Raw genomic sequence first — 25179 nt, forward strand, 5'->3', positions numbered from 1 at the left:
AGTCTTCACTGACATCTAAGCTTACGTTATGTTACTTACTTACTTACTTATTGGCTTTTAAGGAACACGAAGGTTCATTGCCGTCCTCACATAAGCCCGCCATTGGTCCCTATCCTGAGCAAGATTAATCCAGTCTCTACCATCATATCCCACCTCCCTCAAATCCATTTTAATATTATCTTCCCATCTACGTCTCGGCCTCCCCAAAGGTCTTTTTCCCTCTGGCCTCCAAACTAACACTCTGTATGCATTTCTGGATTCGCCCATACGTGCTACATACCCTGCCCATCTCAAACGTCTGGATTTAATGTTCCTAATTATGTCATGTGAAGAATACAATGCGTGCAGCTCTGCGTTGTGTAACTTTCTCCATTCTCCTGTAACCTCATTCCTCTTAGCCCCAAATATTTTCCTAAGAACGTTATTCTCAAACATCCTTAATCTCTGTTCCTCTCTCAAGACATCTACAGTACATGAATATCAGTATTACGTATTGATGTTACAAATTCTGTGTTTTCAACTATTATTTTCTTTTTCTAAATTATGTTACAGGTACTTACTTAACAATTGAAGTTGCGAGTGTATTTTGAGTTTAGTTGAGTGTAAAAAAGTACCACTTTGAATTTCAGGAAAATACGTTTCTATATTTTTATAATCTCATCACTAAAAACAAGTGATAAATGAAAATTACTTTTTGACACTATTGTTTCCATGAAAAGAATTCCTGTATTAATTTTACATGTGGTTGGATGAGTTTAAAATATTGTTGGTGGTTACGACAAAAATACGTTTCTTAGCTCTTACTGGTATTGAGGTACTCCAGTAATTATAAACTATATCTTTTGTTAGACCGATCTAACATTCTAGTACCACTACACTCACAAGCACTCAAGGTCGGAAAGGACTATTGTAATGTAAGACCCTAAAACGACCGCTGGCTCTGCCAGCAATCAACACTGAACACACTTTCGGTTATTAAAATATGAGCTTTTAAAATAAGAGTGTTGAATTAAATAATTCCAAATTCCAACTGTCGCGCTCCAGCACCATTCTAACATTCTAGTACCACTACACTCACAAGCACTCAAAGTCGAAGAGGGCTATTGTAATATAAGACCCTAAAACGACCGCTAACATTCTAGTACCACTACACTCACAAGCACTCAAGGTCGAAGAGGGCTATTGTAATATAAGACCCTAAAACGACCGCTAACATTCTAGTACCACTACACTCACAAGCACTCAAGGTCGAAGAGGACTATTGTAATGTAAGACCCTAAAACGACCGCTGGCTCTGCCAGCAATCAACACTGAACACACTTTCGGTTATTAAAATATGAGCTTTTAAAATAAGAGTGTTGAATTAAATAATTCCAAATTCCAACTGTCGCGCTCCAGCACCATTCTAACATTCTAGTACCACTACACTCACAAGCACTCAAGGTCGAAGAGGGCTATTGTAATGTAAGACCCTAAAACGACCGCTAACATTCTAGTACCACTACACTCACAAGCACTCAAGGTCGAAGAGGGCTATTGTAATGTAAGACCCTAAAACGACCGCTGGCTCTGCCAGTAATCAACACTGAACACACTTTCGGTTATTAAAATATGAGCTTTTAAAATAAGAGTGTTGAATTAAATAATTCCAAATTCCAACTGTCGCGCTCCAGCACCATCGTAACCTGAAGAGGGCAAATGTACGAGACTCTACGGACAGCATCGGCTCTCGGCTGGCGCATGCGCACTAAAGTTTGCTTTATTACCGGCCATTTAAATCTTGCAATTTGTTGGTGGAAGAGAGAGAAGAAAGATGTTTCAGAAGTGCAATGCTGTGGGAAGTAGGTGTTTGGTATTAGGTTTGCATATAACGAAATAAATTTAGTGATATTTAAAGTTAAATCTATTTTGCAATGGCAAATAAAATAATTCTTGGCACTAACAGTATCTAAGTGTTTATGTTTACTGTAATCGAACTTACGTCATATATACTGTAAATGTTAAAATAGGAATTATGATCATTAAAGGCATATTAGAATATGCTTATTTTCTAAAATAACAAAATGCAGCACGTACCTTGGAATGACGCCGTAGTTTTCAAAGCTGGATTCAAAATGTTCATGTAAAAGAACTAATCATTCGCAACACGATTTCTTAGTCTTTAGTTTTGTGGTGATGTGGTACGGTGCGTGATAAAATACAATAGCCCTATTAAGCCTATACAACACGTGCCTCCATACAGAAGCTCACTTCTTTCCACACGCATATCTATATCATTTTTAAAATTGTAATTATGTTCAATGCATCGGATAATAAAAATTCACTAGTCTCGAGCCTATTACCTATAGGCCCTAATACATAATATGTAATATAAACTCATAAAGTTAACTGCACAAACACCAAAATCAAATCACGATGTACTGCGAAACGAAACATAAAATATGTAGGCCTAATGTCAATAATTTATACTATATTATATAAACAAAAACTGCGTGGAACCATAACAACACGTGAAATAAAACAAATCTCAATTACGCAAAATTTTCACCACAAACGCAAGCATAGTAAGCAAACGTAGTAAAACAAAAAACAGGTAATAAAACTTTCTATTATTTAAATTACTGTACCGTACCCAAAGTTTTCACCACAAACGCAAGCATACATAATAAAACAAACAAACATAAAAATACTAAAACTTTCTATTATAACAGAAACACAGCAAAACAAGCACAAAAATACCACTTAGTCAGAATCCGCGCGAAAACACATTTGACTCTTCCCTCCCACCCATCAACAAAGCAGAGCGCATGCGCCAAGAGGGGAGCCGGTGCTGTCTGTAGAGTCTCGTGGCAAAATGTAAGGCCCTAAAATAGACAGCCCTTCAGGGCTGAACTCTTTCGATTCGATGCAAAGTTGTGTTGTAGCGGACACCCAACTAAACACTTTGAGATCGGAAACTAACAGCACAGTCTAGTACTGTATATACAGCCACGAAGCTCGAGTTGTTGAGGGTACCAGGAACAATAGACTGTGCCGATACTATTTCGCATTGTCTGTCATGAGGCGATAGTAGCGATCCTAGTGGTTAACAACTATGGATGCATATTCCCTAGGTATTGACCATTGCCCATACCATTAGCATTTCATTTAAATTCAGATTAGTTCAAACACATCTCTGATTTAATTTTCTCCATTACTGTCTTCGTTTCTGAAGTCCAATGTGGTTGTCGCATTTTTGCACATTTACATCCGAAGTTTGTAACATTTTTAGAAGTCGAATAGCAAAATGCGACAAATGCGACTGTGGCTTAAACCCTGCTCCAGTGTATATAAAGAAGCATATAAGTGAATATCAGTTTAAAATAATTTAAGTTATGGCGCAAGCGATGCAATGTTTTATTAAGGTAATAATACAATTCATATGGGACCCATACACGGGGAAGAGAGGACAAGGACGACCAAGGCGCAGATGGGCAGACATATTAGCAGCGAGGGCCGGAAACAGTGGTCAAGAATAGCAAGAGACAGGAAAAAGTGGAAGGGACTAGAGTAACACTTAAGTGAAGTGAACATTGTACAATCTAAAGTGTAAATCGCTTGTAAGAGGAAAGTTAGTGTCAGTGTTATATATCGTAATGCCACAAGTCTTACTTGGAATGGCTCACCAAATAAGCTACATCGAGCCACTCCTTTCTTAGGAGGCCTTTGCCCTACACGGAACATTACCGGGCTATTCATTCATTCATTCATTCATTCATTCATTCATTCATTCATTCATTCATTCATTCATTCATTCATTCATTCATTCATTCATTCATTCATTCATTCAATTCAAACCACTTATTACAGAGGGATAATATTTTGAAAATGTGTTATTATTAATCAGATATACCAGTGATCAAAATTATTATAGGACAAAGTAATTTCAATATAAAAAAAAATGTTATGTTTTATTTAACGACGCTCGCAACTGCAGAGGTTATATCCGCGTCGCCGGATGTGCCGGAATTTTGTCCCGCAGGAGTTCTTTAAATGCCAGTAAATCTACAGACATGAGCCTGTCGCATTTAAGCACACTTAAATGCCATCGACCTGGCCCGGGATCGAACCAGCAACCTTGGGCATAGAAGGCCAGCGCTATACCAACTCGCCAACCAGGTCGACATTTCAATATAGTTTCCCCTTAATAATACATACAGTCATAAGAATTAAAAAAAGGATATTGAATGAAAGTTTATTAAAATAAAATAATAAAGGTCTAACACACATACGAAGAATGGAAGGACAAACCTAAGCTGTGCATTTGTATTAAAATATCAACCAAACATAAAATCGGTGCGTAGGATGGTCAAGGAAAAATTTGCAATGAAAATTCAGAGTTCTAAAGACGTAATGCCTAAGATTTGATGGGAAATAAATCCTATATTATTTTAGTAATATATTAATTATTACCGTAACAGACGTTTTCTGTAGGGCCAAAAAAGTTAATCTTTACTTCGATACTGTATTATTTTGTTCATGTTGTTTATCTTCTGGCCCACTACTTCGACTTTATAAACAAGAAGGCCACAGTGAGCTTAGGTCGTAGCTTTCATGATTCACACGTTGTCTGAAGGATGATATTTTATTCCTCTTTATCAGAACTTGGTACATGACGGCGTCTCTGATATCTTTTGCACTGGTGTTACATTATATCCACACCTGCAAATACAACAGAAATCAATCTTCTTGCACTTTTGTAAGCCAGATGTTTACTTTCATTTTACGAGTTGAACTGCTCCATTACACAGTATGAGTGAATGTGATCAGGTGATAAGGAAATTGAACTTGAAACCTACATGAAATCTGCTGTAGTTCCTATTATCTTCTTACAATAAATAAACAGTTCAGAATGGTACCTCTTAGCGTTGATGGAATTGGTCACAACGAAATGAAATTTGACGAGATGAGGCCGAGGATTTGCCATGGATTAACTGACGTTCGCTTGCAGTTGGAGAAAAACTGAAAAAAGACTCAACCAGGTTATCAGCCGAAGAGGGAATCGAACCCACATCCGAGTGCAGGTGAGAATCAATAGGTAAGCACTCCTACCGACTGAGCTAAGCCGGTGGCTCAAGCTGTTATGATTGCCACGAATTCAATATTAGAATATTCTCTCTTCCCTTTACGTTTTTCTCTTTGGTTGACATCCCAGATCACATATAGATTGCTCATTCCTATGTTAAAATCGGTTGCACTTTGAAGAGAACAACCGCCAGGATCGCCACCCGTCCGCCGTAAACGAATACGAGATGTCAGTACAGTCGCTAATGCAATTCAAGTGGAAGTTATGACGTGACTCCTTATGTAAAAACAAGATGGCAGCATAGTAAACCTGACAAAAGTTGTTACCGTCAAAGCCTATAACGCAGAGCAATCTGGGTATATTTGATCAAGGTTGACATTCAATACTAATGAATTCATTTGTGTTCTTTCAGGACTAAGACATCGTTGTTGATACATGGAGCAATGCCTACATACCACCGGAACCAGAAGTATAAGTAAGTAGTAAATTTATTAAATTAAAAAAAAAATGAAACTGTAACAATACTTTCAATTAGAATCAGACTCATTTTGTATTATGTACTTGAATTATAGGATCCTCCATAGACCTATATTGCGTTTCCCTCAGACCGCAAGGTCAGCTGCTTTTTCCACAGTCACTGTGAAGTCGTTCAAATCAGCTACTATAGATGAAAACGTAAAGTATTCAATGAATTAATGACGTAAATTGTTTAGTTTTAACGTTCTTTATTACTCTATAACCTCTGTAACTCTAAATTTAATACCATACCATAATACCATAATACTTAACATTCACAGTAGCTGTTGATTTCTTTGCTTTCTACGTAATAGCAAAATAGTGGAAAATGCACGTTTGTATAAAACAAAACTATTTCTATTAATGATTCCTTTACATTTGATGAAAAGTCAAAGTAATATTATTACGAATACGAATTCTGTAACTCAATCTCCATTTAAGTTTTTATCTTTGAAGAAATTAAAAATAAATTAATTTAGAAAATAAATTAAGTTTACAGTAATGTTAAGTAATATGGTAAGTTTTACATCCTACAGTAATTTGATCGAAATGTGTCTGATGAAGCGTTTTTGTTCACATTCTCCTCTCGCAAGTCTTGCAGAGTGGATGATTGGAGTTATACTCACCCACACTGCGGAACAATGACCTCAAAGAGGACTGTTAGTCTTTGCAGTGTTGCAACACGCTAAATTTCGTATTCTCTAAAACTATCGGACGTATGAAAAAAACTTATTGGACAAAACTTATTCACATTTACTTGATATGTTACCTCTGTGAATTCATGTACCTAATAGGTTCCCTTCCACCTAGCATGTTTGCAAAATGGCAATTATCAGAAAGAGAGGAAGAAAATAGTAGCATATTTATTAAGGAACAAGTAATTAAAACGAATATGGAGACGAAATATTGTTTCAGAGTTATGATATTATTTTATGTAGGGATATTACAGTTAATTGAGACTTTTTATATGCACATCCACTCCATTGTTCTCACTATTCCGTGTTCTTCCACACATGTTAAGATTCAGAGCAGACTGGGTTGACTGTTTTTATAACCTAATTATATTAGAAAGAAGGAGAATGATCTCTCCAAAAGAAGCAACCTTTCCTTCTATCTTGCTTGACATCGGTGCCACAGCATTGCATTCCTCCACTGTGGTTTGTTTGTGTATTAATTTCTCTGTGCATATCAGTGTGATTGCACAATTCACTATAGACCTGATTGCTGGAATCTACTACTGCGATATTAAAGATCAAACATACTCTCCACTTTTAAGAACATATAGCGTCGTGCACAAACGCCTCCGAATATACACTATCTACCACAAAGTAATTGGGCACTATTTTTGTCCCTTTAGAACCCCGTGGTACCACCTCTTGTTGCTATAACAGCAGCCACCCTTTCAGGCATGTTATCCACTAGTTTGTGTAGGATATCCACTGGAATGTGTCGCCATTCCTCTTGCAACACGACACTCAGTTGGACAATGGAAGTTGGCCGCATCTCCCGAGACCTCAATTACCGGTCCATTTCAACCCAAAGGTGCTCAGTGGGATTGAGATTAGGACTCTGTGCAGGCCAGTCTAACTGGTGAACATTATTGTCTGCATACCACTGCATAGTAGCCGCCGAAACATGAGGCCAACTTCCATTGTCCAACTGAGTGCCATGTTGCAAGAGGAATGGCGACGCATTCCAGTGGATATCCTACACAAACTAGTGGAGAGCATGTCTGACAGGGTGGCTGCTGTTATAGCAACAAGAGGTGGTACCACGAGGTTCTAAAGGGGCAAAAAGAGTGCCCAATTACTTTTTGGTAGATAGTGTAGTTCGTTAACAAAAGTTGATGATTTTGGCATCTCGCTCTTTGGAGATTGTAAGGAACTCGAACACTCTATTTAGAAATTTCACACGTGTGATAGGTCATTCTCTTTATGAACACTGCCTTAAATGAAGTATGGAACTGGCTAACAAATAATATTTCACAGTACAATATCAAATACAATTAAATACAACTTCACAGTAAGCTTATAGATGAGCATGAAAGTGAACAAAAAGGCAGATCATTAAAGCTATTGTTATTCGTATTGCGGGTTAATTTTCAACATAATAAGCATGCGGGAAGTTTTGTATATGAAACTGCAATATCCTGTGCATATCCTAACCTTTAACATCTCTTTTACTCCATTCTTTACCTTCTTAGATACTGAATGCTGTAGACATGATGAGATCGTAAACCGGCAAACGTCGTTAATTTTATTTGCAAAAACTGCTTCATTCTATACAACATAAACATTATGTAAATTGTGAATAAGTAATGCTTTTCTTGCGACTGTTTACGAACATACAATGGACTGCTTACAGAACTGCGTAGCTATAGTATTGCACTAAAATATTTCAGCGACCATTTCTTTAGTAATTTTGGATAAACGTAGGAAGAGTGTGTATCTAGGACCAATATATATTATAGTGTAGAGTAGGGGTTCCCAATCGGTCTATCGCGCAGTCCCATGAAGTGTGTCGCGAAATTTTGGAATTGAAAAATAAATTTTATGCTCGACCATGCCGAAATGTAGTAATTGTACACCTGGTAGCAGTCCTTTAATGCATGTAATTAAAGTACACCTATTCATTAAAGTTCAGGTTTTCGATTATTCTCGGATATGCAATCGAAAGACAACTAGGGAAACGTCACGGAGGCTGGAAATCCAATACTGTCGCAGAAGGTTATGTTCTGTTACTATAATAATTAGCGTTAATTGTAAATAACATTCAAATAAATTCAATTTGTCATTCGTTTTTCAATGTCGAATTCAATTTCAAGGTTATATCAAGATTAATTTTTATCTTACTCTCTAGATTATATCAAGGTCGTCGACATCCCGGAAAAAAATCAATACTCTCGCGTCTGCGCACATCTCACAATTTATGAGGTAGGCTATTGCACTCACTCACATATCAATAACATGAATACTTATGAATAATTTCAAGCTAGAAATATGGTCGAGCATAAAAAGTCGTATGAAACTTGCCTATAATGATAATTAAGACGCTCGTATGAAAATTATGAAACGAGCGTCTTAATTACTACCATTATAGGCTCGTTGCATAATGTGCTATTATGCCATCCAGAAAGTCTCTTTATAACGCATTTTTTATTTAAAAAAGAAGTCTTTGATATGGTACATTTTATTTTGAGGCAGACGCTGTTAATGAAATGTGAAGACCTGCAACAATGTCCAGTTCAAATTTTTCTTCTGTACTTTTCTTCCTATGACCATGCTCTTCGTCTTATTTGCATTCATCTTCATCCCATATTGCTCACAGTGTATTTAGCTTCAGTAGCATATCCTTTAGTATAATTTCCTCTTCTGCTAACAACGCCATATCATCAGCAAATCTTATACACTTTATTCTTCTTCCTCCTAAGGATACATTAATGAATTAAAATTGAAGAGACCTGGATCCTAGTATGTAAATATAAGTAAATGATATTAAACTGTAACAAAATATTAAATTTTAAATACAATTGTATTGATATTTTTCGTCGCATTTTATCAGGATACTGCATATAAATTATATTATAACCAGAGGCCGGAAGTTGGCAGAATGCCTTTTTAAATGTGTTAAATCTATCTTCATTTTGAAAGTAAATCTGTGCGAATTATACCTTTGTGATTTAAACGTCGCAGTTTTATGTTGCCCTTTTCTGCCTTTTTAAACATAAATGCCTAATTTACAAAATAAATGCTTTTTTTTGCCTTTATTTGATTATGTATCTATTATTTATTAATTTATTATTAAAAATTGCCTACAGATATATTTTAATTTATTTCTATAACCGCTACAATGAAAGTGACTTCACCGAATGTATATTATTGTCTTTCAGTCCGTTCATATTCTCTTTGCAACAGTGAGTGCTGCCGTGCAAAAATGTATAACAGTAAGCGTTTTAATTATCGCTTGTGTTTATTTGACAAGGCAACAATGAGTACGGGTCTAACGTTATTTCTAACGGTTATTCTTCTTTCAGTTTTCATTGCTACCTTGTTGTAGTTATAAGTCCCGTCGCTCTAATTTTCGGCAGCCAATCGCGTTGCAGGTCGGCTACATTTAAACGTGTGCGTCTTGTAATTCGCTTATGAAGACGTTATTCATTTCTTAAGGCTCAATAAATACTTAATATAATCGCCAGCCATTTTGACTCTTTTGTTGACGTTCGCAGAAAGCACACGAAGACGTTATTTGCCGCTCAATTATTTGCTAAATTACAGTGCGTTTGATTTATTATCATAAGAGCTACGACATGATAATGTTTAACGGTGTGGCAAATAGATTCCTCGTATGGTAGCTCGGCAACGAAAGAACAAAAATGGCGAACGATACTACCTACCTATACTTTATAGAGCCTTGACTTCCTAAGACGTAAGCAAAGAGGAGGAGTCACGCCGGGAATAACAGAGTTGCGACTTACAGCTAAATATTTCATATCGCAACATATCAGTACAACCAAACACAAAAATGCACTTCCCAAGGCTACTGGGAAGAATACTTCTTTGCTTCCAACAGTAATTGCAACATCGAGTCGAAAATCTCAATTTGCATTCGACTTATGTAAAGCTTTTCTTGCTGCCGAAATCCCTTTGTGGAAAGTGCAAGGTTGTGGATCTAGTACAAGGTTTTTGTAATTGCCTTTTATCGCGTATTTTAGCTATTTATAATGCCTTTTTCCCTGCCTATTTTAGCTGTTTTTGATGCCTTTTTGCCTGCCTATTTGAATTATTTATAATGCCTAAACTTCCGGTCTCTGATTATAACAAACCTAGTGAATCAGTATTGAATCATTTGTAATAATCTCCATGTTCATCGTATCTTGATTATACTAAATTCCATAATGAACCAAGTCACGTATGAAGCGTTTCCGCCTGCCCTCAAAGTAACTTTAATTATTAGATAGCATTCATCAGGTTAAATACCGTAAAAAAGACGCCTCTTTTGATACTGACCCGTTTAAAATGTTATTTTAACCTTTCGAGATTGTGTTGGAGAGGTTGTAGGAGTTGAGAGAGACTTTTGACTCCTGACACTTTTGGAAAGTCCCCCCCCCCTCCCATCTATCCTTCCACTTTTCCCACCTCCCATTTCTTTTCTAATGAGTGTGTTAGTGTAAAGTGAACAGGAGTGGGGGTACATTAGGATACAAGGTGCAAAGTCATTCCTCCATGACGCCAGTCAAGTCTGCTTCACAGGCTCCAGACGTTATAAAAATAATAATATGTAGGTTTCAGTGCACTCGGACACATTAATGGCTCGTGCTGGGAATGTTATTAATGCTCGCCAAACATTTAATCAAATTTTTGCTATTCCTCAACCACAAGACAGAGAATGCGCATATACCTATTAAGAGGAGAAAATGTACTGTATGTATTTATTGACACTGCAAATGGGTATATACCCGGTAGCAGTGGTAACTAATTACACTCAATAATGACAATTAATAATAATACTACTAATAATAGTTAATAATAATAATATAATAATAATAATAATAATAATAATAATTTAGGGAGGCCGAGACGTAGGTGGGAAGATAATATTAAAATGGATTTGAGGGAGGTGGGATATGATGTTAGAGAATGGATTAATCTTGATCAGGATAGGGACCAATGGCAGGCTTATGTGAGGGCGGCAATGAACCTCCGGGTTCCTTAAAAGCCAGTAAGTAAGTATAATAATAATAATAATAATAATAATAATTATTATTATTATTATTATTATTATTATTATTATTATAACAGCAGCAACAACAATAATAATAATTATAACAGGGAGCATTCTAAATTAAATGCAGCACGATCACTTATAATGACATTTAAAGTAAATCTAATATATATAAAGTAAATCTAATGGTTATAATGTATATTTTTTCCTTTAAAATACACTTTGATATGTGAAAAATATATTACATAAAGTTTAAAGATCATGTTTTAAGCCCTTGTCCACTGCTGTGACGTTATTTTGGAATTATGGTAAACATGGTTTTCAAAGAGAACGGTTGGTTAAATGTGATTGAAAACCAGTAGCGGTAAATTTAAAAAAAGCTTTAAAATATCCTTTCATTTGTGAAGAAAAAAAAAATATTTTTTTCTTCACAGATGAAAGGATATTTTAAAGGTTTTTTTTTTTTTTAATTAACGTTGTAGCGGCGCTATTTTTAAATTCTCTGGTGCACAGGGGTATTAAATGACACTAAACTTTGATTGCAACTTCCCCTAACTTAACATTTTTAAATTTTCATTCAAAAAGCTATTTATCTTCGGAACTATTACGGATATACGGATGATATTCGGACCTCGCATTCTTCAGACTATTACGAAAATTTTCACTGAAATATGTAGATATATGTTATTTTGTAGCATTTGATAAATATCTCTCCTTATCTCTATAAATTACCTCTAGAATTCATAAAATGTAATGCTTATTTTAATATTTTGAAAACAAATATCAAAATTACTTCCCAGACATTTGAAAGATCTTTTTTTTCCGGAGTGAAGTGTGAAAGATATTTTGAATTTATCTCCAAAACGCAGCTAAAATATTTCAATTTTTCTGAATTACCGTACCCATACTAATGATAAATCTGTAATCAAAACTTTTTTGGTAATTTTCTCTTTTCCAGAAATAATTGGTGTTAACATGTATAATTAATCATCCTGAGACCGAAAATCGCATTTTAGACATTTTTGTATGTATGTATGTATGTATGTATGTATGTATGTATGTATGTATGTATGTATGTATGTATGTATGTATGTATGTATGTATGTATGTATGTATGTGTGTGTGTGTGTTTGTATGTATGTATGTATGTATGTATGTATGTATGTATGTGTGTTTGTATGTATGTATGTGTGTATGTATGTGTGTATGTATGTATGTATGTATGTATGTATGTATGTATGTATGTATGTATGTATGTATGTATGTATGTATGTATGTATGTATGTATGTATGTATGTATGTATGTATGTATGTATGTATGTATGTATGTATGTATGTATGTATGTATGTATGTATGTATGCATGCATGTCTGTCTGCTTATTACCTTTTCACGCAATAATGGCTGAACGTATTTCTATGAAAATTGAAATATAAATTAAATATATCTTTGTAATGCTATGTGTAGCGTATACTTACTTTTAGAGCTGTCGATATTTGTTTATGTGAACTTTGTTATTCGCGTAATCGATGGCAGAACCAAGTCAATGTCCTCGTACTAACTCACGTCCCCGGCCTAGTACCATGCTGCAGTCAACTTGTGTAATCGGTGCCCAACATTACAATCCTAGTCATCAGAAATCAAAAATGGACTTTTTAGTAGTCCTCCATGTTTTGAAATTTAACATATCCAACGTTTTGAAACTATAGACAGGTTCCATCATCAGGGTAGATAGGTATGACCATAGGGGTCGAATTCTCTGTTGGGTTTTATTATGTCTGACTATTCCAGGAATGACTCAACAGTTCCTCAACACTCACTAGCCATACGTACAAACTCAGGAACAGAATTATAAAATCTTACTGACATGGCGTGTCCGATTCTAGATGGTTAATGATTTGCACATACATGGGAGTAACTAGGTATTGTTGAACATCTCCATTTCATATCATAGAAGGTTCGTACAAGAGTCTATGTCATATTACAGCGAGATACAAAATGAAGTAGCGGCCTTATTTTTTAATGAGGCGTCTGAAGCTATCATCGCTAGATGACTGTATTATCCAGGTGTCAAGGTGATCGATGTGAGCACAAGCGAAACAAGGAAACAGTAGTTTCAAGATGGCGGCACCTCTACACGAGTGTATCATTGTCAAGAAGGACTTCGTTGTGTAGTTTTTCTGGGTGAAAGGTGTGGCAGCAAATGTTGTAAATAAAGAAATGCTGCCCTTCTTTGGTGAGCATTGCCTGTCACTTTAAGATGTCTTCAGTTGGATGCAAAAGTTTTTTGAAGGACGGAGTAATATCAAAGAACGAATCTCTCGGCTGGTCGAGATTGTTACGGAAACAAATGTACAAGAGATTGGCTACTTGATCGGAGCACACAAGATGAAGGGCACGATATGCTAGCCCTGATATCACAGGTGACGTTTTTTGATTGTATCATTACTAGCTCGAGAGAAAGAGTGCATGGATGCTCGGATCATGTCGCCAATGTGCCAATGATATATTCGTGCAGATGTAACACCATATTTCCACTGTTGTTTCTTCGTTTTGTTTCTGCGCACATCGACAATATTACTGTATATCTAGCGCTAATAGCTTCAGGCGCTTCATTCAAAACTGTAGGTCGCTACTTTAATTTCTAATTTATTTACTGACTTTCTCTCGTATTTTATGAAGTTTAATGGTGTGCGATGAAAGAAACGATAATGTGAAAGGTAGAATTTATATCCGTTGAAGTTTATGCAGTAAAGTTGACGGAAGCAGAACTCCGGGAAAAATACTAATCTTCCGATCTTTTTCACCACAAATATATTTTCCAGTAAAGGCCGGGGATCAAATCCCCTACGCCAAAGGTTTCGCCGACGCTATATACCGAGGAACTAGTAGGACACAATTCATACACTGATGTTTATATGTATAATAAACGCCTATAAATTCCTTTATTGCGTGATAAATTTTGCTAACGTAGCTTAAATTCATCTATACGTATATTTTATTTTCTATTAAAGATGTCAGTATTACCCACTATTGCACAGGTGCTAACGTATCCAGCTACAAATTCAGCTAACCGACTTTGATTTCCGGCATGGAAAATGAGATATAGGCTACGTATTCCTCCTCCACAGATATTCCATGTCTTGTACTTTCCCTTCATAGTCTTAAGCAATGGTCATAGTGTTTGCTATTTTTTAAGGCTTTAATATTTTTATGGGGCTAATCTTGGTAGCTTATTTATCATAGTGCTGGCTTACGATGACAGAGGACATGGGTTCAAATCCTATCAATGGCGGAGTTTATAATATGTACTTGACAAAACCAACGTTGTGAGGTCTTTTCTCGGGGTCCTTTAATTTTTTCTCTTATTCTAACATGAATTTCCATTTTAGTCCTCTCAGTAAATTATCATAGTCACCGGCGTAGCTCAGTCGGCTAAAGCGCTTGCCTGTCGATTCGGAGTTGCAGTTGGTCGCGGGTTCGATAACCATTTGGGTTCGTTACTTGATTGGCTTTTTCTGAGGTTTTCCTGAACCAGAATGCGAATATCAAGTACTCTATGGTGAGTCGTCGGCCTCATCTCGCCAAATATCATCTCGCTATCACCAATTCCATCGACGCTAAATAAGCTAGTATTTGATAGAGCCTTGTTAATAAATAAGTAAAAAGAATATGTATGTTATCACGTCCGTTTCGAATACCAGAGCACCTACTTGTGTTTGGTATCGACCGTGCGCCGTGGCAGATGTCCCTTGTTGTTTGTCCTAAGGTTGGTAGAAGTCAGTAGCAGTAGAGTATAGACCGGTGGTTTTCAAACTTTTTCAAGGCGCAACCCACTTTCGAGCGAGATTTCTGTTCGCGACCCTCACTCTATCCGTACCGGTTCTTGACTACATTTGAAAAAATGCAAGTCCCTGAAGCCACCGGCTTAGCTGAGGCGGCACAGGCGCTTATGTTGTGATTCGAAGTTGCGCTTGGGCTGATTACCTGGTTGAATATTTTCAGAGGCAGCCTGTTCTCCAATTGTAAGACAAATGTCAGATAATCTATGGCGAATTCTAGGCCACATCTCCCCAAATACCATCTCACTATCATCAATCTCATTGACACTAAATAAAACCTAGTAGTTGACACAGTGTCTTTAAATAATTAATTAAATAAAAATACAAATCCCTGTAAAATAGCAACAACTAGACTATAATTTCATTCAAAACAAATGGATACCACCCGAAGTATATTTTAAGCAACAGCTTTTTGAGTATTTTCCGGAAAAACTGAAAAACATTACGAAATCACAGATTGATACAGAATTCGCTGTGTTCAACTGGTTGAAACTACAAAAAATATTAAGGAAAAGTCGTTGAAATATGAATCTAGTGATGGAAAAAATGTTCAAACTAGAAAAATTAAATTATGGTTTATTTAACGACGCTCGCAACTGCCGAGGTTATATCATCGTCGCCGGTGTGCCGGAATTTTGTCCCGCAGGAGTTCTTTTACATGCTAGTAAATCTACTGACATGAACCTGTCGCATTTAAATACACTGAAATGCCATTGACCTGGGTCGGGATCGAACTCGCAACATCGAGCACAGAAGGCCAGCGCTATACCGACTACGCTATCCAGGCCGATTTCAAACTAGACTAGATCTTTCTTTCGGAAAACATAGACCAATTTTGTATCAGAAGAATACTTTGGGCTTACCAAAGAAGCTCTTAAATTTTTATAACATTTTCTCGTTTATGATTGTCATCAAAACAAAAGTGAGAAATCGCTTTGAACTTGAAAATGATATCACTGTGCGTATCGAATGCTTAGTACAGGTTTGAAAGGCTGCTTTCTGGGAATGGGGGGGAAAGGCACATTTATCACATCAATTTTTTTTTTTTACTTTATAATTATTTACAGATTTTCTTATGTTTAAATTCAGCGTTGCTTATGTTTATGTTCCTAAATGAAAAATAAATATATGTTAATAAGGTGTCTTTCTTTATTTTGTAAATCATCTCGCGACCCCCTCAGCTCTTTACATGACCCTCCTGGTGGTCGCGACCTCGACTTCGGAAACCACTGGTTTAAACAACTTCGAGATCTACAACGGATCGGAACACCCTAATCTTGAGTGGGGAACTGGACGATTCAAATAGGACTCTGATGTACGGCAGACCATCACCAAACGTAGGCTTATGGTTTTATAATTCGTTGGCTGGAGAGAAATGAGTGGTGCAGCGGATGTTAGAGCCGGCTTAGACGATCAACACAATGGGCACGCGACTCAAACAAAAACGGCCGGACAATGTTCACTTTGGCAGCAGTGTTTAGAAATAGTTCCTTGCCGCCAAGTAGCAGCCTAAACCTACATTCTTATCATCTTTGTCTGTTTTCAAGATCTGAGATCTGTGTCACATGTCATCCTCACTCCTTTAAGAATGATAAACTAAATACACGTTGGGAGAGAATTAAGTGAGGCCCTTTTTAGAGACGAATCAGGAAGGGTACTTAAACAAAAAAGGTTTATATAATTGTGATTATTTGTCAGCGGTTTTTTAGGTATTCGTACAAATAAAAGCTAAAGATCGCAACATTGCGACACATGTTCACAGTAGCGGCTGAGTAGCAAAGTTACTTCTGTAAATGCATGAAAGGTTCTGTACTCTAATGCGTCACAGAGGAACATTGGTGGCAGGCTGCATTTCTTCCTCTCGACTTGTTTCTAACGTCACTGAATGCACTGTTGTCAAGTCTTGTCACACGCTTTGTTACCTATCTTAAATTAACTTATGGCCAAACCGTCAATGTTATTCAACAAAAGATTGTTCGTATATACACTAAAAAAAATCACCTCTCTAAATTTCTTGATATCTTGGAATATCCCAAAATTCAACTAAAACTACTATTTTTCTCAAAAACCAACCACAAAAGATGATCATAATATTATGAAGACAGTTATGCTTAACTCATTGCCCCAGTTCATCTTTCAAATGAACCAATTTAGCCCCCTACCATTCTGTATAATAATAATAATAATAATAATAATAATAATAATAATAATAATAATAATAATAATAATAAGAATAATAATAATATATTTTAACTGGCAGAGTTAAGGTCGTAAGGCCTTCCCTTCCACTCAACCAGCAAAAAGTATACATATATATGTATGAACTTACAAGCTACAAAGAATAAAACAATTTTATTTGGATAAAACTTACGTGTATGCAAGAATTATTTATTAATTTTACCGAAAAATTTTATGAACTATTAATTAAACAATGAAATACAAACTATGTAGCAGAAGTAAACTAAAATACATAAAATGTTAATATATTTCAAATAATGTTAGATAATAGAAAAACATTATTATGAGACAATCTTGAAAATACAGCGCTATCAGGATGAATGTCTAAAGAAAGAAGTTACCATATAGTCAATGACCGTTGAAGTCGGTATAATTAGAGTGAATTGCTAAGAAGGTTGTCCTTTAAGCCATTTTTAAAAATGTTTGTCTCGCAGCTCTTAATACTTTGTAACAAGGAATTCCATTGTCTCGAGGTGGATACTGTAAAAGATGATGAATAACGAGGTGTTCTATGGAGAGGAATACTTAACGTGCCACAGATAATTAAGTGATTTGGTATTTACGTCGTGACTATAGTATAGACAAGAGAAATGAGACGAAAGGTAATTTGGTAATATAGATGGTTCACTTGAAGGAGAATTCTTGTCACATTGACATCCTGTGAAAGACCTCTGCTTGAGATATGACAGAAGAAGCAAAGAGAAGAAATACATTAATACACCATGGAAGGAATCAAATGTTGCATCCATTCCATTTGTAACTGAAAATCTCACAACTGGAAACGCAGCGATGATCATCACTATAGAAGACACACTTTCTATTCCTCATTTGTTTTGACCTTCCTAGAAAATATTGACCCTTCTCCTAAGATTTTGGTCATCTGATCGAGACCCACCGATAAATCAGGTTTCGCTTAACGTCATTATTCCGGTTTTCATCTGTTCCCACAACTCTTGAGATAATATCAGACACAGCGGTATCCAAACTAGAGATCTCACGCGCCTGTGGTCATTTATTTTATTGCTTTTCAAAGGTCTCAACTGATTTCATGTGGAATAACCAGTCATTTTCGACCTTGTTAGGAGTGGAAGGTCTTTAAATTTCAAGAATTTTAGAAGAAAGGACGGAAAACATGGTACAGTTTTATTAATCTCTATATTCTTTAAACAATGCCATTTTGAATGCGAGTGTTGTAAAACTTTTTACTTTCTGAAGTCATAATCAAAATTATCATCATGGTCTAGAAAATGTACGCCCTTCGTCAAATCTGAATGCCGAAGATCAGAAATATCAGGCCAACACGATTATATGTTCTCTTGAAGTCCATGATTTCCCCTTTAAATCATTACCATTATTATAAACATTGCCGAAAACGATGCGAAATAATTATACAAACATACAAAAAATACTTCACAAATTATATCATAAATCACATTGCATTTGTGTAATAAATAATATCACGCACATTAAGCAGCATTCATTCATTCATCCATTCATTCATAGTGTTCTGCCCAAGGGCATATGTTTCACTGCATTCCCAGCATTCTTCAATCTTTCCCATTTTCCGCCTTCCCCTTTGTTTTCGCATGCGATCCATGTATCTTAAAGTTCTCTATTGTCTGATATCTTCTGTCCCGAACATTTCTTCCATTCACCATTTCCTAAAGTGCATCCTTCAGTAGGCACGTTCTTTTTACTCACTGATCTAGTTAATTCCTATTTCTCTTCCTGATCAGTTACAGTATTTTTCTTTCTTCAGTCACTCTTCCTAGCACAGCTTCGTTTCTTACTCTGTCTGCCCTTTTCATCCGCTCTATTATTCTTCATATACACAAGAAAAATGCTTCAAATACTGTAGCTTTACTTCGTTGTAACATTCATGTTTCTGCCCCATATAATACATTTCACACAAAGTGATTCACTAGTCTCTTCCTTAGTTCTTTGTCTAGAGGCCTACAGAATATGCCCCTTTCACATAACATCACATCACATGAGACCTATATCATATATAATATATCATATCGTATCTCATATTATATCACATGTCATATATCATATCATATATCATATCGTATTATATCATATAATATGTATCATCGTATCGTATCCTAAATCATATTCTGTATCATATATATCATGCCATATCATATATATCTCCATGTATTGTGGGTCCCTATCACCACGGCATGGCGCGTCCTCAGGTTGCGGATAGAGGAGACGGCCTCCAGATATGGAGGGTAGCTGCGAATATATTGAATAAGCAGTCGTGGACAGCCGATAAGGGGTGGTCCTCCAGCTTGGGGGTTGGGCGAAGGGCTAACAACCCATCACCGTAAAAAACAGCTTGTTACGTATCCCTATAATAAGCCTCGGAATAGGACTGATTCTCTGGCACGACCACAGCAAAGGAATAATCCAGAAATGCATATAGAGTGTTAGTTGGGAGACCGGAGGGAAAAAGACCTTTAGGGAGGCCGAGACGTAGATGGGAGGATAATATTAAAATGGATTTGAGGGAGGTTGGGTATGATGATAGAGACTGGATTAATCTTGCACAGGATAGGGACCACTGGCGGGCTTATGTGAGGGCGGCAATGAACCTTCGGGTTCCTTAAAAGCCATTTGTAAGTATATCATATATATCATATCACATATATATCGTATCGTATCATACAATAGGCTATATCATATATCATATCATATCTTGTCTTGTTATATCATATCATATCATATCATATCATATCATATATCATATCATATATATCGCCACCGGCGTAGCTCAGTCGGTTAAGGCGCTTGCCTACCGATCCGGAGTTGCGCTCGGGCGCGGATTCGATTCCCGCTTGGGCTGATTACCTGGTTGGGTTTTTCCGAAGTTTTCCCCAACCGTAAGGCGAATGTCAGATAATCTATGGCGAATCCTCGGCCTCATCTCGTCAAATATCATCTCGCTATCACCAATTCCATCGACGCTAAATAACCTCGCAGTTGATACAGCTTCGTTAAATAACCAAGTAAAAAATATATCATATCATATCATATCATATATCATATCATATCGTATCGTATCATATTGTATCTTATCATATGATATCATATATCATATCGTATCGTATCATAAATCATATCATATATCATGTCATATCATGTCATAGATCATATATCGTATCGTTTCATATAATGTATCGTATCATATCATATATCATATCATATCTCGTATCGTATTATGTATCGTACCGTATCGTATCTTATCGTGTCGTATCGTATCATTCTGACACTGGTAAGGAAGAGGAAAAAGAAATTGGTGGGGTCAAGCTGAGAAGAAACTGCCTACTGAAGGATGCACTGGAAGGAATTGTGAAAGTGAGAAGAGTTCGGGGCAGGAGAAGATATCAGATGATAGACGACATTAAGATATATGGATCATATGAGGAGACAAAGAGGAAGGCAGAAAATAGGAAAGATTGGGGAAAGCTGCGTTTGTAGTGAAAGACCTGCCCTTGGGCAGAACACTAAATGAATGAATGAATCATATCATGTCATACCATACCGTACCACACGGTATCTTATCAAATCGAATTTCACGTAAAGAAACTGATTCTGTTTATTCTGTTTTTGATAAATTACTAAGGCTTTAAAATAAATGTTTCATAATTTAGATATAGATTTAAATTCAAAATATAATTTGTGGAAACAGTTTCGTATCTACCACAGGATACACAGCATAATCTGAGAAGCAGTAGGCCTACTGTTGCTGCTACAAAGTTGTATTAACTGAAGCAGCACTAAGGCGGCCCGTGCAGGTGCAGATGTCAGCAGAGCTGTCGGGAACTGCAAATAATAAATCGCAGCTCACTACACTTGTCTGAATTACAGTGTGAGAAGTCACTCCACTCTTGTTCGCCTAGTCATAACAATTACGAAATGGCGAATAATTTATTTATTATTAGTACTTAGCTTTACGACCCCTTTTAACCGCCGACATTAATCAGCGTCTATGAAACTCTTGCTGTTATGGAAGGAGAATGGAGCCGGGATTATATTGCTGGACAAAGTAGAAGTATTCAGAAGAACTACATAGGCCTACCACAAATGAAATGTCTAGAAACAAACTTTGGCTTTTTCAGTATAAAATACCTAGTTAGTTTGTTCAATATTATCGTATAGTGATGGAGAAAAAGATTGCCCGAGTTGCAATTATTATGACACTCATGGTAAAGGTTTGTAATATTGTGATAGTTATTTTTGAGAATTTATTAAAATTTTACTGAACGTGGGGAAGATAGGTTTTTGCGTGAATGTATTAAGGCAGTGGTCCCCAACCTTTTTTGACTGACGACACACTTTACTGAACGCCCACGATATCGCGACACACTTATATGTTTATATTAATAATAAAAAATTGTGCCTTTCTTCTGTAGAAAAGGGTTGTGGAACTCTGCGTAGAATATTTTATAGCGGACGGGGAGATGATTACTGTCCACTGCACGGGAACTTTGTCGTTTTTAACCTCCTTTTTGGGCAACTAAAACTTTCAAGGTCTAAGCGTTCCAGCGCGTTCCGCCAGAAAAAAGCACTGATACTTCAATGTAGTGTCGGACATCCAGTGTTGTAGATAGGTCGATGTTAATACGCAATCAAAAATTGTAAAAAAGCAAGCAGCAACATAGTGGTATTAGAAAAAAGCAGAGGTATGTGTCAAAAATTCCAACCTATCTATGCTGGATGTTCGATAAAAGATTTTTATTATCGTTTTTGAAAACTCACCTATTTGAAAAAGTGTAGATTGCACAGAGTTTATCTATATGTGACCTTATTATTGACAGGCCAACACTTAAATCAACTTCAAAATGCAGCAGTCTGTTCCTTTGTTTAGATTTCACTATTTTTTATAGTAGAAAATGGTGATTCACACAAGTATGACGTTGAAAACGGCAGTTTTAAATGTCTTTTTAGTTTATTCGGCACCATCCACTGATTTGACTAAACATATCCACATATAAGAGACTCGGGATTTTGTTTATATTCATCTCCACGCCACGTAAAAGCATATTGCAAGTATTCATCACTATATTTACGAAACGCGGTGCGTTATAACTTCTGCCATCTAACCCAGAACTTGATTCAGATTGTCTTTTTCGAATTAAAAATTTGTCCATGATAAAATCTAAATAAAGCACTTTTGATAAAATAGCCTAGTCGCACTCACACGTAATTGAAACTGACCAATATGTTCTGACGATTCTAAACTCTGTTTATTACTAAGTGGGAAGAGTAAACGAATTACTGAGTATTGTTTCAGGTGTTGACTTTCATTCGAATTATCGCCAGACAGAAAAAATTAAACTGAGCATTTTTTCACTGGTAAAGTCTGTCTGAAAATAAAATTATAACATCAAAGACTTCTTTGTAAATAAAAATGCGTTATAAAGGGACTTTCTGGATGACATAAAATTATTTTTCAATTGCAAAATTTCGCGACGCACTCCATGGGACTGCACGACACACCAGTGTTTCGCGACACACCTGTTGGGAACCACTGTATTAAGGGAATGTTCATGGACATGTTTCTGCACAAAACTAGTCCTTCTCTCACTCAGTAAAATTGTTATAATTTCTCAAAAAGAACTATCATAATATTACGCTATCACAATATTACCAATCGTTATGTAAAAGAAACCAACCCACCATGACTGGAACGCGAGTCTTTAGTATACAGGGTGGAAATGTAATCACCTTGCAGATTGAAAGGGACGATAGGGTACACTGAAATTAATAGAAAATCTATATTACGTTTTGTGATTAAATGCACGGTTAATTAGAAAGTTAAGTTTAAAGTTTCAGCAATCCAACAACATCGCCGCTGCTAACACACACTTCTCGTGATACATATGTAAGAGGCCAACGAACTCGGTAACCCTGTGAGTCTCACTAGGTGAACAGCTGTTCTCTGGCGCTGTGTTGCAATCAACTCGCAGCGCGCAGTGACTTGAATTTTAGAGGTTTTTAAAATTAGATTTACACGCAAACCGTCCTCAATATTGAAATACGCCAGAGGGATAAATTATTCTTCACTAGTTTTCTTATCGATATGAATAAAAAATCAGATCCTACTCGCAATAGTTACCGAATAAGGAGTTCTTAAACATTTGAGAAAAGAAGCATTTTTTTTTCCGAAAAACTATTAACTTTCTACCAATATGATATCATAGTTTTTTGTTACATACAACATGAGCTATTTGCTCTGAAAATCTGCAAGGCTATTTCACTTCGACCCTTTATACTCTGAGAAGGACACGTTATAATTATGGTCACAAGTTTGTGAGCAGGCTTTTTTTCACTCTCGGTGTGAAACATTCTAGCGGGGTAATAATTTTACGCAGCGTTCTACATATTACTCCATTTTCTTCGTCATTATTTGCATTCTCGTCATCGTTTTCGTCGTCATCAACATCAACATAACCACCAAAAACACCACCACCACCGATTACTTATAATTTCCACATTTTAGAGGTAGCCAGCATTTTATCGACTGATGTTCGACCTGTCGCCCGGGAGCCAGATCTCGTGCTACGGCAGCCATATATTACGTATATTGAGAACCATGCATTATCAGGCAGATCTCACTTGACGGTGTGTGTCAGAGGAAGAAAAATGTTGCATACATCTCAAGTCTGATTACTTGGAATACTTAAAAAGTGTGGTTATTTACCTCCAATTTTTTTTCTTCAGAATTTTACGGTTACTTGTCTTGATTTTCAAAGTTTTTAATTTTCATAACACATTAAAGTTATTATGTTCCTTTTCTAATAATCTACAGAAGCAATAAACAGCAAACTTCACATATACTGTACATTATTCATGCTGAAGTAACATTTTACTGCATCCAGATACTTTAATTAGGTATTATTAATCATTTTAATGTGTTAGTCATGATTTTTTCTATTCTATTTTATAACTTTAAAAGCAGTTCAACTTGTTCAACTCGAAGACAGTTACAGAAACTAGTCATAAAATATGAAACCACAGGATGGACAGAAAACATTCACGAACACAAATAGTTTTAAAGCAGGAAAGACAAGTGTTTCGTTCAAATTCTCAGGAGCTTTAGGTTAATATTGAGCATAAATTAAGAAGAATTTCAGTTGACGAGTTTAGACGGGTGAGTCACAACATATTCTCGCGATATCAAGCTTGTATACGAGCATAAGGACGACAAATTCAATGTCTACTGTAATATAGGTTTAATGATTCATTTCTGCATCAGCTGTTATAGGCAGCATTTTACAGGGAGAGCCAGTTCCCACACTACGGCAGCTATATATATTAAGGATCCAATATTATCAGGCAGTACAACTCATTTGATGATATGTCACAGGAAGAACAATAAATTATATAAATATCAAGTCTGATTAGTGAAGTATTTATTAACTAGTCTGCGATGTATTCCTATGAAGTGGAAGAGGAAACTATCGCATTATCTCTTGGCTTAGTTGTCTCATGAGTGATGCCTTAATGGTGTTACTTAATGAGGGTCCAACGTACATACATACATACATACATACACACATACATACATACATACATACATACATACATACATACATACATACATACATACATACATACATAAATACACACATACATACAGTACTGTTCTCCAACCAGGAGATCAACCGTGAAAGGAATGTGCTTACTATTGCCTCATCTATTGGAAGGAAGTAGATAAATAATATTACCGTTATAACGCCAGTTTAAAACCATGCGCTTTCCTGTATATGTTATTTCCTGTATGAAG

General features: G+C 36.2%; 1 long non-coding RNA gene across 1 annotated transcript in view; it reads left to right on the top strand.

Annotated features, from left to right (window-relative positions):
* LOC138702731 (uncharacterized) overlaps positions 1 to 25179 on the top strand; it is a 702815-nt gene that overhangs the window by 308467 nt on the left and 369169 nt on the right. The window contains exon 4 of the long non-coding RNA XR_011332887.1: positions 5478 to 5540. This is a non-coding gene — a long non-coding RNA (uncharacterized lncRNA). The remainder of the gene's footprint in view (positions 1 to 5477; positions 5541 to 25179) is intronic.

This window comes from Periplaneta americana, chromosome 7 (genome assembly GCF_040183065.1).
Source record: "Periplaneta americana isolate PAMFEO1 chromosome 7, P.americana_PAMFEO1_priV1, whole genome shotgun sequence".
Classification (NCBI taxonomy): Eukaryota; Metazoa; Arthropoda; class Insecta; order Blattodea; family Blattidae; genus Periplaneta; species Periplaneta americana.